The sequence below is a fragment of the Macrosteles quadrilineatus genome, unplaced genomic scaffold (genome assembly GCF_028750875.1).
Source record: "Macrosteles quadrilineatus isolate MER2022 unplaced genomic scaffold, UCM_ALF_1.0 Scaffold_106__1_contigs__length_352081, whole genome shotgun sequence".
Taxonomy (NCBI): domain Eukaryota; kingdom Metazoa; phylum Arthropoda; class Insecta; order Hemiptera; family Cicadellidae; genus Macrosteles; species Macrosteles quadrilineatus.
The window spans coordinates 36,939-57,124 of NW_026542699.1; positions in this window are offsets into that span (position 1 = coordinate 36,939).

Consider the following 20,186-nt stretch of genomic DNA (forward strand, 5'->3'; position numbering starts at 1 on the left):
CCTTCCTATAATATTATTATATATGTATTATTAATAACAAAAACATTATTAAAAAGTGTTCATTCATATATAATTATTATTATAAAAATATTATAAAATATGTATTTATATTATGATCAAAAACATTTATATATATTTATTTGTATATTATCCTTCCTATAATATTATTATATATGTATTATTAATAACAAAAACATCATTAAAAAGTGTTCATTCATATATAATTATTTTTATATAAAAATTATAAAATATGTATTTATATTATGATAAAAAAAACCTGTCAATATTTAATTGCATATTATCCTTACTATAATATTAATATATATGTATTATTATTATTAAAAACATTATTAAAAAGTGTTCATTCATATATAATTATAATTATAAAAATATTATAAAATATGTATTTATATTATGATCAAAAACATTTTTATATATTTATTTGTATATTATCCTTCCTATAATATTATTATATATGTATTATTCATAACAAAACCATTATTAAAAAGTGTTCATTCATATATAATTATAATTATAAAAAAACTTTAAACTATGTATTTATATTATGATCAAAAAAACCTGTCAATATTTATTTGCATATTATCGTTTCTATAATATTATTATATTTGTATTATTAATTACAAAAACATTACTAAAAAGTGTTCATTCATATATAATTATTATTATAAAAAAACTTTAAACTATGTATTTATATTATGATCAAAAAAACCTGTGAATATTTATTTGCATATTATCCTTCCTATAATATTATTATATATGTATTATTAATAACAAAAACATTATTAAAAAGTGTTCATTCATATATAATTATTATTATAAAAATATTATAAAATATGTATTTATATTATGATCAAAAACATTTATATATATTTATTTGTATATTATCCTTCCTATAATATTATTATATATGTATTATTAATAACAAAAACATTATTCAAAAGTGTTCATTCATATATAATTATTATTATAAAAATATTATAAAATATGTATTTATATTATGATCAAAAACATTTATATATATTTATTTGTATATTATCCTTCCTATAATATTATTATATATGTATTATTAATAACAAAAACATCATTAAAAAGTGTTCATTCATATATAATTATTTTTATATAAAAATTATAAAATATGTATTTATATTATGATAAAAAAAAACCTGTCAATATTTAATTGCATATTATCCTTACTATAATATTAATATATATGTATTATTATTATTAAAAACATTATTAAAAAGTGTTCATTTATATATAATTATAATTATAAAAATATTATAAAATATGTATTTATATTATGATCAAAAACATTTTTATATATTTATTTGTATATTATCCTTCCTATAATATTATTATATATGTATTATTCATAACAAAAACATTATTAAAAAGTGTTCATTCATATATAATTATAATTATAAAAAAACTTTAAACTATGTATTTATATTATGATCAAAAAAACCTGTCAATATTTATTTTCATATTATCGTTTCTATAATATTATTATATTTGTATTATTAATTACAAAAACATTACTAAAAAGTGTTCATTCATATATAATTATTATTATAAAAAACTTTTAAATATGTATTTATATTATGATAAAAAAAAACTGTGAATATTTATTTGCATATTATCCTTCCTATAATATTATTATATATGTATTATTAATTACAAAAACATCATTAAAAAGTGTTCATTCATATTTAATTATTATTATAAAAATATTATAAAATATGTATTTATATTATGATCAAAAACATTTATATATATTTATTTGTATATTATCCTTCCTATAATATTATTATATATGTATTATTAATAACAAAAACATTATTCAAAAGTATTCATTCATATAAAATTATTATTATAAAAATATTATAAAATATGTATTTATATTATGATCAAAAACATTTATATATATTTATTTGTATATTATCCTTCCTATAATATTATTATATATGTATTATTAATAACAAAAACATCATTAAAAAGTGTTCATTCATATATAATTATTTTTATATAAAAATTATAAAATATGTATTTATATTATGATCAAAAACATTTATATATATTTATTTGTATATTATCCTTCCTATAATATTATTATATATGTATTATTAATAACAAAAACATCATTAAAAAGTGTTCATTCATATATAATTATTTTTATATAAAAATTATAAAATATGTATTTATATTATGATAAAAAAACCTGTCAATATTTAATTGCATATTATCCTTACTATAATATTAATATATATGTATTATTATTATTAAAAACATTATTAAAAAGTGTTCATTCATATATAATTATAATTATAAAAATATTATAAAATATGTATTTATATTATGATCAAAAACATTTTTATATATTTATTTGTATATTATCCTTCCTATAATATTATTATATATGTATTATTCATAACAAAAACATTATTAAAAAGTGTTCATTCATATATAATTATAATTATAAAAAAACTTTAAACTATGTATTTATATTATGATCAAAAAAACCTGTCAATATTTATTTTCATATTATCGTTTCTATAATATTATTATATTTGTATTATTAATTACAAAAACATTACTAAAAAGTGTTCATTCATATATAATTATTATTATAAAAAACTTTTAAATATGTATTTATATTATGATAAAAAAAAACTGTGAATATTTATTTGCATATTATCCTTCCTATAATATTATTATATATGTATTATTAATTACAAAAACATCATTAAAAAGTGTTCATTCATATTTAATTATTATTATAAAAATATTATAAAATATGTATTTATATTATGATCAAAAACATTTATATATATTTATTTGTATATTATCCTTCCTATAATATTATTATATATGTATTATTAATAACAAAAACATCATTAAAAAGTGTTCATTCATATATAATTATTTTTATATAAAAATTTTAAAATATGTATTTATATTATGATAAAAAAAACCTGTCAATATTTAATTGCATATTATCCTTACTATAATATTAATATATATGTATTATTATTATTAAAAACATTATTAAAAAGTGTTCATTCATATATAATTATAATTATAAAAATATTATAAAATATGTATTTTTTTATGATCAAAAACATTTATATATATTTATTTGTATATTATCCTTCCTATAATATTATTATATATGTATTATTAATAACAAAAACATTATTAAAAAGTGTTCATTCATATATAATTATTATTATAAAAATATTATAAAATATGTATTTATATTATGATCAAAAACATTTATATATATTTATTTGTATATTATCCTTCCTATAATATTATTATATATGTATTATTCATAACAAAAACATAATTAAAAAGTGTTCATTCATATATTATTATTATTATAAAAATATTATAAAATATGTATTTATATTATGATCAAAAACATTTATATATATTTATTTGTATATTATCCTTCCTATAATATTATTATATATGTATTATTCATAACAAAAACATTATTAAAAAGTGTTCATTCATATATAATTATAATTATAAAAAAACTTTAAACTATGTATTTATATTATGATAAAAAAAACCTGTCAATATTTATTTGCATATTATCGTTTCTATAATATTATTATATTTGTATTATTAATTACAAAAACATTACTAAAAAGTGTTCATTCATATATAATTATTATTATAAAAAAACTTTAAACTATGTATTTATATTATGATCAAAAAAACCTGTGAATATTTATTTGCATATTATCCTTCCTATAATATTATTATATATGTATTATTAATAACAAAAACATTATTAAAAAGTGTTCATTCATATATAATTATTATTATAAAAATATTATAAAATATGTATTTATATTATGATCAAAAACATTTATATATATTTATTTGTATATTATCCTTCCTATAATATTATTATATATGTATTATTAATAACAAAAACATTATTCAAAAGTGTTCATTCATATATAATTATTATTATAAAAATATTATAAAATATGTATTTATATTATGATCAAAAACATTTATATATATTTATTTGTATATTATCCTTCCTATAATATTATTATATATGTATTATTAATAACAAAAACATCATTAAAAAGTGTTCATTCATATATAATTATTTTTATATAAAAATTATAAAATATGTATTTATATTATGATAAAAAAAAACCTGTCAATATTTAATTGCATATTATCCTTACTATAATATTAATATATATGTATTATTATTATTAAAAACATTATTAAAAAGTGTTCATTCATATATAATTATAATTATAAAAATATTATAAAATATGTATTTATATTATGATCAAAAACATTTTTATATATTTATTTGTATATTATCCTTCCTATAATATTATTATATATGTATTATTCATAACAAAAACATTATTAAAAAGTGTTCATTCATATATAATTATAATTATAAAAAAACTTTAAACTATGTATTTATATTATGATCAAAAAAACCTGTGAATATTTATTTGCATATTATCCTTCCTATAATATTATTATATATGTATTATTAATTACAAAAACATCATTAACACGTTCGCTGCTACGGACGTTCCGGAACGTCAGCCGGGCCACGGCGCCAGGAGCTAAGAACGTTCCAGAACGTCACCGTTCAATGTTGTTTAACGTTGCTATGGATAAGCCAGCACGTCACAAGCGTTCTATATTTCTTTGCAGCTCGTGGGGACGTACTTTTCTGACAATAAAAAATATAGTTTCCCAAATCACCACCAGGGTCGTTTGGAACAGGGCTTTGTTTTACCTCTTTCCTGCTAGATAGCGACACTACTTTACCGACTGTAACCTGGGTAGTGCTGCTATCAATCAGAATCCCTTAGTACTATATCCAAAGCCAGTTTTATTGCAGAACATTGCCATCCAGTATAACTACTGTTGTTTTTACTGTAATTCAGTGTATCGGTGGCAATGTCACGCAGCGGCCGAGCGTAGTTCAGCAACTGGCGCCGTCCCGGCATTTAGCGCTCAGCAGCGAACGTGTTAAAAATTGTTCATTCATATATAATTATTTTTATATAAAAATTTTAAAATATGTATTTATAATATGATAAAAAAAACCTGTCAATATTTAATTGCATATTATCCTTACTATAATATTAATATATATGTATTATTATTATTAAAATCATTATTAAAAAGTGTTCATCATATATAATTATAATTATAAAAATATAATAAAATATGTATTTATATTATGATCAAAAACATTTATATATATTTATTTGTATATTATCCTTCCTATAATATTATTATATATGTATTATTAATAACAAAAACATTATTAAAAAGTGTTCATTCATATATAATTATTATTATAAAAATATTATAAAATATGTATTTATATTATAATCAAAAACATTTATATATATTTATTTGTATATAATCCTTCATATAATATTATTATATATGTATTATTCATATCAAAAACATTATTAAAAAGTGTTCATTCATATATAATTATAATTATAAAAAAACTTTAAACTATGTATTTATATTATGATCAAAAAAACCTGTCAATATTTATTTGCATATTATCGTTTCTATAATATTATTATATTTGTATTATTAATTACAAAAACATTACTAAAAAGTGTTCATTCATATATAATTATTATTATAAAAAAACTTTAAACTATGTATTTATATTATGATCAAAAAAACCTGTCAATATTTATTTGCATATTATCGTTTCTATAATATTATTATATTTGTATTATTAATTACAAAAACATTACTAAAAAGTGTTCATTCATATATTATTATTATTATAAAAAACTTTAAAATATGTATTTATATTATGATAAAAAAACCTGTGAATATTTATTTGCATATTATCCTTCCTATAATATTATTATATATGTATTATTAATAACAAAAACATTATTAAAAAGTGTTCATTCATATATAATTATTATTATAAAAATATTATAAAATATGTATTTATATTATGATCAAAAACATTTTTATATATTTATTTGTATATTATCCTTCCTATAATATTATTATATATGTATTATTAATAACAAAAACATTATTAAAAAGTGTTCATTCATATATTATTATTATTATAAAATTATTATAAAATATGTATTTATATTATGATCAAAAACATTTATATATATTTATTTGTATATTATCCTTCCTATAATATTATTATATATGTATTATTCATAACAAAAACATTATTAAAAAGTGTTCATTCATATATAATTATAATTATAAAAAAACTTTAAACTATGTATTTATATTATGATCAAAAAAACCTGTCAATATTTATTTGCATATTATCGTTTCTATAATATTATTATATTTGTATTATTAATTACAAAAGCATTACTAAAAAGTGTTCATTCATATATAATTATTATTATAAAAAAACTTTAAACTATGTATTTATATTATGATCAAAAAAACCTGTCAATATTTATTTGCATATTATCGTTTCTATAATATTATTATATTTGTATTATTAATTACAAAAACATTACTAAAAAGTGTTCATTCATATATAATTATTATTATAAAAAAACTTTAAACTATGTATTTATATTATGATTAAAAAAACCTGTCAATATTTATTTGCATATTATCGTTTCTATAATATTATTATATTTGGATTATTAATTACAAAAACATTACTAAAAAGTGTTCATATATTATTATTATTATAAAAAACTTTAAAATATGTATTTATATTATGATAAAAAAACCTGTGAATATTTATTTGCATATTATCCTTCCTATAATATTGTTATATATGTATTATTAATAACAAAAACATTATTAAAAAGTGTTCATTCATATATAATTATTATTATAAAAATATTATAAAATATGTATTTATATTATGATCAAAAACATTTATATATATTTATTTGTATATTATCCTTCCTATAATATTATTATATATGTATTATTAATAACAAAAACATTATTAAAAAGTGTTCATTCATATATAATTATTATTATAAAAATATTATAAAATATGTATTTATATTATGATCAAAAACATTTATATATATTTATTTGTATATTATCCTTCCTATAATATTATTATATATGTATTATTAATAACAAAAACATCATTAAAAAGTGTTCATTCATATATAATTATTTTTATATAAAAATTATAAAATGTGTATTTATTTTATGATAAAAAAAAACCTGTCAATATTTAATTGCATATTATCCTTACTATAATATTAATATATATGTATTATTATTATTAAAAACATTATTAAAAAGTGTTCATTCATATATAATTATAATTATAAAAATATTATAAAATATGTATTTATATTATGATCAAAAACATTTTTATATATTTATTTGTATATTATCCTTCCTATAATATTATTATATATGTATTTTTCATAACAAAAACATTATTAAAAAGTGTTCATTCATATATAATTATAATTATAAAAAAACTTTAAACTATGTATTTATATTATGATCAAAAAAACCTGTCAATATTTATTTGCATATTATCGTTTCTATAATATTATTATATTTGTATTATTAATTACAAAAACATTACTAAAAAGTGTTCATTCATATATAATTATTATTATAAAAAAACTTTAAACTATGTATTTATATTATCATAAAAAAAACCTGTCAATATTTTTTTGCATATTATCGTTTCTATAATATTATTATATTTGTATTATTAATTACAAAAACATTACTAAAAAGTGTTCATTCATATATTATTATTATTATAAAAAACTTTAAAATATGTATTTATATTATGATCAAAAAAACCTGTGAATATTTATTTGCATATTATCCTTCCTATAATATTATTATATATGTATTATTAATAACAAAAACATTATTAAAAAGTGTTCATTCATATATAATTATTATTATAAAAATATTATAAAATATGTATTTATATTATGATCAAAAACATTTATATATATTTATTTGTATATTATCCTTCCTATAATATTATTATATATGTATTATTAATAACAAAAACATTATTCAAAAGTGTTCATTCATATATAATTATTATTATAAAAATATTATAAAATATGTATTTATATTATGATCAAAAACATTTATATATATTTATTTGTATATTATCCTTCCTATAATATTATTATATATGTATTATTAATAACAAAAACATCATTAAAAAGTGTTCATTCATATATAATTATTTTTATATAAAAATTATAAAATATGTATTTATATTATGATAAAAAAAACCTGTCAATATTTAATTGCATATTATCCTTACTATAATATTATTATATATGTATTATTCATAACAAAAAAATTATTAAAAAGTGTTCATTCATATATAATTATAATTATAAAAAAACTTTAAACTATGTATTTATATTATGATCAAAAAAAACCTGTCAATATTTATTTTCATATTATCGTTTCTATAATATTATTATATTTGTATTATTAATTACAAAAACATTACTAAAAAGTGTTCATTCATATATAATTATTATTATAAAAAACTTTAAAATATGTATTTATATTATGATAAAAAAAACCTGTGAATATTTATTTGCATATTATCCTTCCTATAATATTATTATATATGTATTATTAATTACAAAAACATCATAAAAAAGTGTTCATTCATATAAAATTATTTTTATATAAAAATTTTAAAATATGTATTTATATTATGATAAAAAAAACCTGTCAATATTTAATTGCATATTATCCTTACTATAATTTTAATATATATGTATTATTATTATTAAAAACATTATTAAAAAGTGTTCATTCATATATAATTATAATTATAAAAATATTATAAAATATGTATTTATATTATGATCAAAAACATTTTTATATATTTATTTGTATATTATCCTTCCTATAATATTATTATATATGTATTATTAATAACAAAAACATTATTAAAAAGTGTTCATTCATATATTATTATTATTATAAAAATATTATAAAATATGTATTTATATTATGATCAAAAACATTTATATATATTTATTTGTATATTATCCTTTCTATAATATTATTATATATGTATTATTCATAACAAAAACATTATTAAAAAGTGTTCATTCATATATAATTATAATTATAAAAAAACTTTAAACTATGTATTTATATTATGATCAAAAAACCTGTCAATATTTATTTGCATATTATCGTTTCTATAATATTATTATATTTGTATTATTAATTACAAAAACATTACTAAAAAGTGTTCATTCATATATAATTATTATTATAAAAAAACTTTAAACTATGTATTTATATTATGTTCAAAAAAACCTGTCAATATCTATTTGCATATTATCGTTTCTATAATATTATTATATTTGTATTATTAATTACAAAAACATTACTAAAAAGTGTTCATTCATATATAATTATTATTATAAAAAACTTTAAAATATGTATTTATATTTTGATAAAAAAAACTGTGAATATTTATTTGCATATTATCCTTCCTATAATATTATTATATATGTATTATTAATTACAAAAACATCATTAAAAAGTGTTCATTCATATATAATTATTATTAAAAAAATATTATAAAATATGTATTTATATTATGATCAAAAACATTTATATATATTTATTTGTATATTATCCTTCCTATAATATTATTATATATGTATTATTAATAACAAAAACATTATTCAAAAGTGTTCATTCATATAAAATTATTATTATAAAAATATTATAAAATATGTATTTATATTATGATCAAAAACATTTATATATATTTATTTGTATATTATCCTTCCTATAATATTATTATATATGTATTATTAATAACAAAAACATCATTAAAAAGTGTTCATTCATATATAATTATTTTTATATAAAAATTTTAAAATATGTATTTATATTATGATAAAAAAAACCTGTCAATATTTAATTGCATATTATCCTTACTATAATATTAATATATATGTATTATTATTATTAAAAACATTATTAAAAAGTGTTCATTCATATATAATTATAATCATAAACATATTATAAAATATGTATTTATATTATGATCAAAAACATTTATATATATATTTATTTGTATATTATCCTTCCTATAATATCATTATATATGTATTATTAATAACAAAAACATTATTAAAAAGTGTTCATTCATATATAATTATTATTATAAAAATATTATAAAATATGTATTTATATTATGATCAAAAACATTTATATATATTTATTTGTATATTATCCTTCCTATAATATTATTATATATGTATTGTTCATAACAAAAACATTATTAAAAAGTGTTCATTCATATATAATTATTATTATAAAAATATTATAAAATATGTATTTATATTATGATCAAAAACATTTATATATATTTATTTGTATATTATCCTTCCTATAATATTATTATATATGTATTATTCATAACAAAAACATTATTAAAAAGTGTTCATTCATATATAATTATAATTATAAAAAAACTTTAAACTATGTATTTATATTATGATAAAAAAAACTGTCAATATTTATTTGCATATTATCGTTTCTATAATATTATTATATTTGTATTATTAATTACAAAAACATTACTAAAAAGTGTTCATTCATATATAATTATTATTATAAAAAAACTTTAAACTATGTATTTATATTATGATCAAAAAAACCTGTCAATATTTATTTCCATATTATCGTTTCTATAATATTATTATATTTGGATTATTAATTACAAAAACATTACTAAAAAGTGTTCATTCATATATTATTATTATTATAAAAAACTTTAAAATATGTATTTATATTATGATAAAAAAACCTGTGAATATTTATTTGCATATTATTCTTCCTATAATATTATCATATATGTATTATTAATAACAAAAACATTATTAAAAAGTGTTCATTCATATATAATTATTATTATAAAAATATTATAAAATATGTATTTATTTATATTATGATCAAAAACATTTATATATATTTATTTGTATATTATCCTTCCTATAATATTATTATATATATATTATTAATAACAAAAACATTATTCAAAAGTGTTCATTCATATATAATTATTATTATAAAAATATTATAAAATATGTATTTATATTATGATCAAAAACATTTATATATATTTATTTGTATATTATCCTTCCTATAATATTATTATATATGTATTATTAATAACAAAAACATCATTAAAAAGTGTTCATTCATATATAATTATTTTTATATAAAAATTATAAAATATGTATTTATATTATGATAAAAAAACCTGTCAATATTTAATTGCATATTATCCTTACTATAATATTATTATATAAGTATTATTCATAACAAAAACATTATTAAAAAGTGTTCATTCATATATAATTATAATTATAAAAAAACATTAAACTATGTATTTATATTATAATCAAAAAAACCTGTCAATATTTATTTTCATATTATCGTTTCTATAATATTATTATATTTGTATTATTAATTACAAAAACATTACTAAAAAGTGTTCATTCATATATAATTATTATTATAAAAAACTTTAAAATATGTATTTATATTATGATAAAAAAAACCTGTGAATATTTATTTGCATATTATCCTTACTATAATATTAATATATATGTATTATTATTATTAAAAACATTATTAAAAAGTGTTCATTCATATATAATTATAATTATAAAAATATTATAAAATATGTATTTATATTATGATCAAAAACATTTATATATATTTATTTGTATATTATCCTTCCTATAATATTATTATATATGTATTATTAATAACAAAAACATTATTAAAAAGTGTTCATTCATATATAATTATTATTATAAAAATATTATAAAATATGTATTTATATTATAATCAAAAACATTTATATATATTTATTTGTATATTATCCTTCCTATAATATTATTATATATGTATTATTCATAACAAAAACATTATTAAAAAGTGTTCATTCATATATAATTATAATTATAAAAAAACTTTAAACTATGTATTTATATTATGATCAAAAAAACCTGTCAATATTTATTTGCATATTATCGTTACTATAATATTATTATATTTGTATTATTAATTACAAAAACATTACTAAAAAGTGTTCATTCATATATAATTATTATTATAAAAAAACTTTAAACTATGTATTTATATTATGATCAAAAAAACCTGTCAATATTTATTTGCATATTATCGTTTCTATAATATTATTATATTTGTATTATTAATTACAAAAACATTACTAAAAAGTGTTCATTCATATATTATTATTATTATAAAAAACTTTAAAATATGTATTTATATTATGATAAAAAAACCTGTGAATATTTATTTGCATATTATCCTTCCTATAATATTATTATATATGTATTATTAATAACAAAAACATTATTAAAAAGTGTTCATTCATATATAATTATTATTATAAAAATATTATAAAATATGTATTTATATTATGATCAAAAACATTTTTATATATTTATTTGTATATTATCCTTCCTATAATATTATTATATATGTATTATTAATAACAAAAACATTATTAAAAAGTGTTCATTCATATATTATTATTATTATAAAATTATTATAAAATATGTATTTATATTATGATCAAAAACATTTATATATATTTATTTGTATATTATACTTCCTATAATATTATTATATATGTATTATTCATAACAAAAACATTATTAAAAAGTGTTCATTCATATATAATTATAATTATAAAAAAACTTTAAACTATGTATTTATATTATGATCAAAAAAACCTGTCAATATTTATTTGCATATTATCGTTTCTATAATATTATTATATTTGTATTATTAATTACAAAAACATTACTAAAAAGTGTTCATTCATATATAATTATTATTATAAAAAAACTTTAAACTATGTATTTATATTATGATCAAAAAAACCTGTCAATATTTATTTGCATATTATCGTTTCTATAATATTATTATATTTGTATTATTAATTACAAAAACATTACTAAAAAGTGTTCATTCATATATAATTATTATTATAAAAAAACTTTAAACTATGTATTTATATTATGATCAAAAAAACCTGTCAATATTTATTTGCATATTATCGTTTCTATAATATTATTATATTTGGATTATTAATTACAAAAACATTACTAAAAAGTGTTCATATATTATTATTATTATAAAAAACTTTAAAATATGTATTTATATTATGATAAAAAACCTGTCAATATTTAATTGCATATTATCCTTACTATAATATTATTATATAAGTATTATTCATAACAAAAACATTATTAAAAAGTGTTCATTCATATATAATTATAATTATAAAAAAACATTAAACTATGTATTTATATTATGATCAAAAAAACCTGTCAATATTTATTTTCATATTATCGTTTCTATAATATTATTATATTTGGATTATTAATTACAAAAACATTACTAAAAAGTGTTCATATATTATTATTATTATAAAAAACTTTAAAATATGTATTTATATTATGATAAAAAACCTGTGAATATTTATTTGCATATTATCCTTACCATAATATTAATATATATGTATTATTATTATTAAAAACATTTTTAAAAAGTGTTCATTCATATATAATTATTATTATAAAAAACTTTTAAATATGTATTTATATTATGATAAAAAAAAACTGTGAATATTTATTTGCATATTATCCTTCCTATAATATTATTATATATGTATTATTAATTACAAAAACATCATTAAAAAGTGTTCATTCATATATAATTATTATTATAAAAATATTATAAAATATGTATTTATATTATGATCAAAAACATTTATATATATTTATTTGTATATTATCCTTCCTATAATATTATTATATATGTATTATTAATAACAAAAACATTATTCAAAAGTATTCATTCATATAAAATTATTATTATAAAAATATTATAAAATATGTATTTATATTATGATCAAAAACATTTATATATATTTATTTGTATATTATCCTTCCTATAATATTATTATATATGTATTATTAATAACAAAAACATCATTAAAAAGTGTTCATTCATATATAATTATTTTTATATAAAAATTTTAAAATATGTATTTATATTATGATAAAAAAAACCTGTCAATATTTAATTGCATATTATCCTTACTATAATATTAATATATATGTATTATTACTATAAAAACATTATTAAAAAGTGTTCATTCATATATAATTATAATTATAAAAATATTATAAAATATGTATTTATATTATGATCAAAAACATTTATATATATATTTATTTGTATATTATCCTTCCTATAATATTATTATATATGTATTAATAATAACAAAAACATTATTAAAAAGTGTTCATTCATATATAATTATAATTATAAAAAAACTTTAAACTATGTATTTATATTATGATCAAAAAAACCTGTCAATATTTATTTGCATATTATCGTTTCTATAATATTATTATATTTGTATTATTAATTACAAAAACATTACTAAAAAGTGTTCATTCATATATAATTATTATTATAAAAAAACTTTAAACTATGTATTTATATTATGATCAAAAAAACCTGTGAATATTTATTTGCATATTATCCTTCCTATAATATTATTATATATGTATTATTAATAACAAAAACATTATTAAAAAGTGTTCATTCATATATAATTATTATTATAAAAATATTATAAAATATGTATTTATATTATGATCAAAAACATTTATATATATTTATTTGTATATTATCCTTCCTATAATATTATTATATATGTATTATTAATAACAAAAACATTATTCAAAAGTGTTCATTCATATATAATTATTATTGTAAAAATATTATAAAATATGTATTTATATTATGATCAAAAACATTTATATATATTTATTTGAATATTATCCTTCCTATAATATTATTATATATGTATTATTAATAACAAAAACATCATTAAAAAGTGTTCATTCATATATAATTATTTTTATATAAAAATTATAAAATATGTATTTATATTATGATCAAAAAAAACCTGTCAATATTTAATTGCATATTATCCTTACTATAATATTAATATATATGTATTATTATTTTTAAAAACATTATTAAAAAGTGTTCATTCATATATAATTATAATTATAAAAATATTATAAAATATGTATTTATATTATGATCAAAAACATTTTTATATATTTATTTGTATATTATCCTTCCTATAATATTATTATATATGTATTATTCATACCAATAACATTATTAAAAAGTGTTCATTCATATATAATTATTATTATAAAAAACTTTTAAATATGTATTTATATTATGATAAAAAAAAACTGTGAATATTTATTTGCATATTATCCTTCCTATAATATTATTATATATGTATTATTAATTACAAAAACATCATTAAAAAGTGTTCATTCATATATAATTATTATTATAAAAATATTATAAAATATGTATTTATATTATGATCAAAAACATTTATATATATTTATTTGTATATTATCCTTCCTATAATATTATTATATATGTATTATTAATAACAAAAACATTATTCAAAAGTATTCATTCATATAAAATTATTATTATAAAAATATTATAAAATATGTATTTATATTATGATCAAAAACATTTATATATATTTATTTGTATATTATCCTTCCTATAATATTATTATATATGTATTATTAATAACAAAAACATCATTAAAAAGTGTTCATTCATATATAATTATTTTTATATAAAAATTTTAAAATATGTATTTATATTATGATAAAAAAAACCTGTCAATATTTAATTGCATATTATCCTTACTATAATATTAATATATATGTATTATTACTATAAAAAACATTATTAAAAAGTGTTCATTCATATATAATTATAATTATAAAAATATTATAAAATATGTATTTATATTATGATCAAAAACATTTATATATATATTTATTTGTATATTATCCTTCCTATAATATTATTATATATGTATTATTAATAACAAAAACATTATTAAAAAGTGTTCATTCATATATAATTATAATTATAAAAAAACTTTAAACTATGTATTTATATTATGATCAAAAAAACCTGTCAATATTTATTTGCATATTATCGTTTCTATAATATTATTATATTTGTATTATTAATTACAAAAACATTACTAAAAAGTGTTCATTCATATATAATTATTATTATAAAAAAACTTTAAACTATGTATTTATATTATGATCAAAAAAACCTGTGAATATTTATTTGCATATTATCCTTCCTATAATATTATTATAAATGTATTATTCATAACAATAACATTATTAAAAAGTGTTCATTCATATATAATTATAATTATAAAAAAACTTTAAACTATGTATTTATATTATGATCAAAAAAACCTGTCAATATTTATTTTCAAATTATCGTTTCTATAATATTATTATATTTGTATTATTAATTACAAAAACATTACTAAAAAGTGTTCATTCATATATAATTATTATTATAAAAAACTTTTAAATATGTATTTATATTATGATAAAAAAAAACTGTGAATATTTATTTGCATATTATCCTTCCTATAATATTATTATATATGTATTATTAATTACAAAAACATCATTAAAAAGTGTTCATTCATATATAATTATTATTATAAAAATATTATAAAATATGTATTTATATTATGATCAAAAACATTTATATATATTTATTTGTATATTATCCTTCCTATAATATTATTATATATGTATTATTAATAACAAAAACATTATTCAAAAGTATTCATTCATATAAAATTATTATTATAAAAATATTATAAAATATGTATTTATATTATGATCAAAAACATTTATATATATTTATTTGTATATTATCCTTCCTATAATATTATTATATATGTATTATTAATAACAAAAACATCATTAAAAAGTGTTCATTCATATATAATTATTTTTATATAAAAATTTTAAAATATGTATTTATATTATGATCAAAAACATTTATATATATTTATTTGTATATTATCCTTCCTATAATATTATTATATATGTATTATTAATAACAAAAACATCATTAAAAAGTGTTCATTCATATATAATTATTTTTATATGAAAATTTTAAAATATGTATTTATATTATGATAAAAAAAACCTGTCAATATTTAATTGCATATTATCCTTACTATAATATTAATATATATGTATTATTACTATAAAAAACATTATTAAAAAGTGTTCATTCATATATAATTATAATTATAAAAATATTATAAAATATGTATTTATATTATGATCAAAAACATTTATATATATATTTATTTGTATATTATCCTTCCTATAATATTATTATATATGTATTATTAATAACAAAAACATTATTAAAAAGTGTTCATTCATATATAATTATAATTATAAAAAAACTTTAAACTATGTATTTATATTATGATCAAAAAAACCTGTCAATATTTATTTGCATATTATCGTTTCTATAATATTATTATATTTGTATTATTAATTACAAAAACATTACTAAGAAGTGTTCATTCATATATAATTATTATTATAAAAAAACTTTAAACTATGTATTTATATTATGATAAAAAAAACCTGTGAATATTTATTTGCATATTATCCTTCCTATAATATTATTATATATGTATTATTAATAACAAAAACATTATTAAAAAGTGTTCATTCATATATAATTATTATTATAAAAATATTATAAAATATGTATTTATATTATGATCAAAAACATTTATATATATTTATTTGTATATTATCCTTCCTATAATATTATTATATATGTATTATTAATAACAAAAACATTATTCAAAAGTGTTCATTCATATATAATTATTATTGTAAAAATATTATAAAATATGTATTTATATTATGATCAAAAACATTTATATATATTTATTTGTATATTATCCTTCCTATAATATTATTATATATGTATTATTAATAACAAAAACATCATTAAAAAGTGTTCATTCATATATAATTATTTTTATATAAAAATTATAAAATATGTATTTATATTATGATAAAAAAAAACCTATCAATATTTAATTGCATATTATCCTTACTATAATATTAATATATATGTATTATTATTATTAAAAACATTATTAAAAAGTGTTCATTCATATATAATTATAATTATAAAAATATTATAAAATATGTATTTATATTATGATCAAAAACATTTTTATATATTTATTTGTATATTATCCTTCCTATAATATTATTATATATGTATTATTCATAACAAAAACATTATTAAAAAGTGTTCATTCATATATAATTATAATTATAAAAAAACTTTAAACTATGTATTTATATTATGATCAAAAAAACCTGTCAATATTTATTTTCATATTATCGTTTCTATAATATTATTATATTTGTATTATTAATTACAAAAACATTACTAAAAAGTGTTCATTCGTATATAATTATTATTATAAAAAACTTTTAAATATGTATTTATATTATGATAAAAAAAACTGTGAATATTTATTTGCATATTATCCTTCCTATAATATTATTATATATGTATTATTAATTACAAAAACATCATTAAAAAGTGTTCATTCATATATAATTATTATTATAAAAATATTATAAAATATGTATTTATATTATGATCAAAAACATTTATATATATTTATTTGTATATTATCCTTCCTATAATATTATTATATATGTATTATTAATAACAAAAACATTATTAAAAAGTGTTCATTCATATATAATTATTATTATAAAAATATAATAAAATATGTATTTATATAATAATCAAAAACATTTATATATATTTATTTGTATATTATCCTTCCTATAATATTATTATATATGTATTATTCATAACAAAAACATTATTAAAAAGTGTTCATTCATATATAATTATAATTATAAAAAAACCTTAAACTATGTATTTATATTATGATCAACAAAACCTGTCAATATTTATTTGCATATTATCGTTTCTATAATATTATTATATTTGTATTATTAATTACAAAAACATTACTAAAAAGTGTTCATTCATATATAATTATTATTATAAAAAAACTTTAAACTATGTATTTATATTATGATCAAAAAAACCTGTCAATATTTATTTGCATATTATCGTTTCTATAATATTATTATATTTGTATTATTAATTACAAAAACATTACTAAAAAGTGTTCATTCATATATTATTATTATTATAAAAAACTTTAAAATATGTATTTATATTATGATAAAAAAACCTGTGAATATTTATTTGCATATTATCCTTCCTATAATATTATTATATATGTATTATTAATAACAAAAACATTATTAAAAAGTGTTCATTCATATATAATTATTATTATAAAAATATTATAAAATATGTATTTATATTATGATCAAAAACATTTTTATATATTTATTTGTATATTATCCTTCCTATAATATTATTATATATGTATTATTAATAACAAAAACATTATTAAAAAGTGTTCATTCATATATTATTATTATTATAAAATTATTATAAAATATGTATTTATATTATGATCAAAAACATTTATATATATTTATTTGTATATTATCCTTCCTATAATATTATTATATATGTATTATTCATAACAAAAACATTATTAAAAAGTGTTCATTCATATATAATTATAATTATAAAAAAACTTTAAACTATGTATTTATATTATGATCAAAAAAACCTGTCAATATTTATTTGCATATTATCGTTTCTATAATATTATTATATTTGTATTATTAATTACAAAAACATTACTAAAAAGTGTTCATTCATATATAATTATTATTATAAAAAAACTTTAAACTATGTATTTATATTATGATCAAAAAAACCTGTCAATATTTATTTGCATATTATCGTTTCTATAATATTATTATATTTGTATTATTAATTACAAAAACATTACTAAAAAGTGTTCATATATTATTATTATTATAAAAAACTTTAAAATATGTATTTATATTTTGATAAAAAAACCTGTCAATATTTAATTGCATATTATCCTTACTATAATATTATTATATAAGTATTATTCATAACAAAAACATTATTAAAAAGTGTTCATTCATATATAATTATAATTATAAAAAAACTTTAAACTATGTATTTATATTATGATCAAA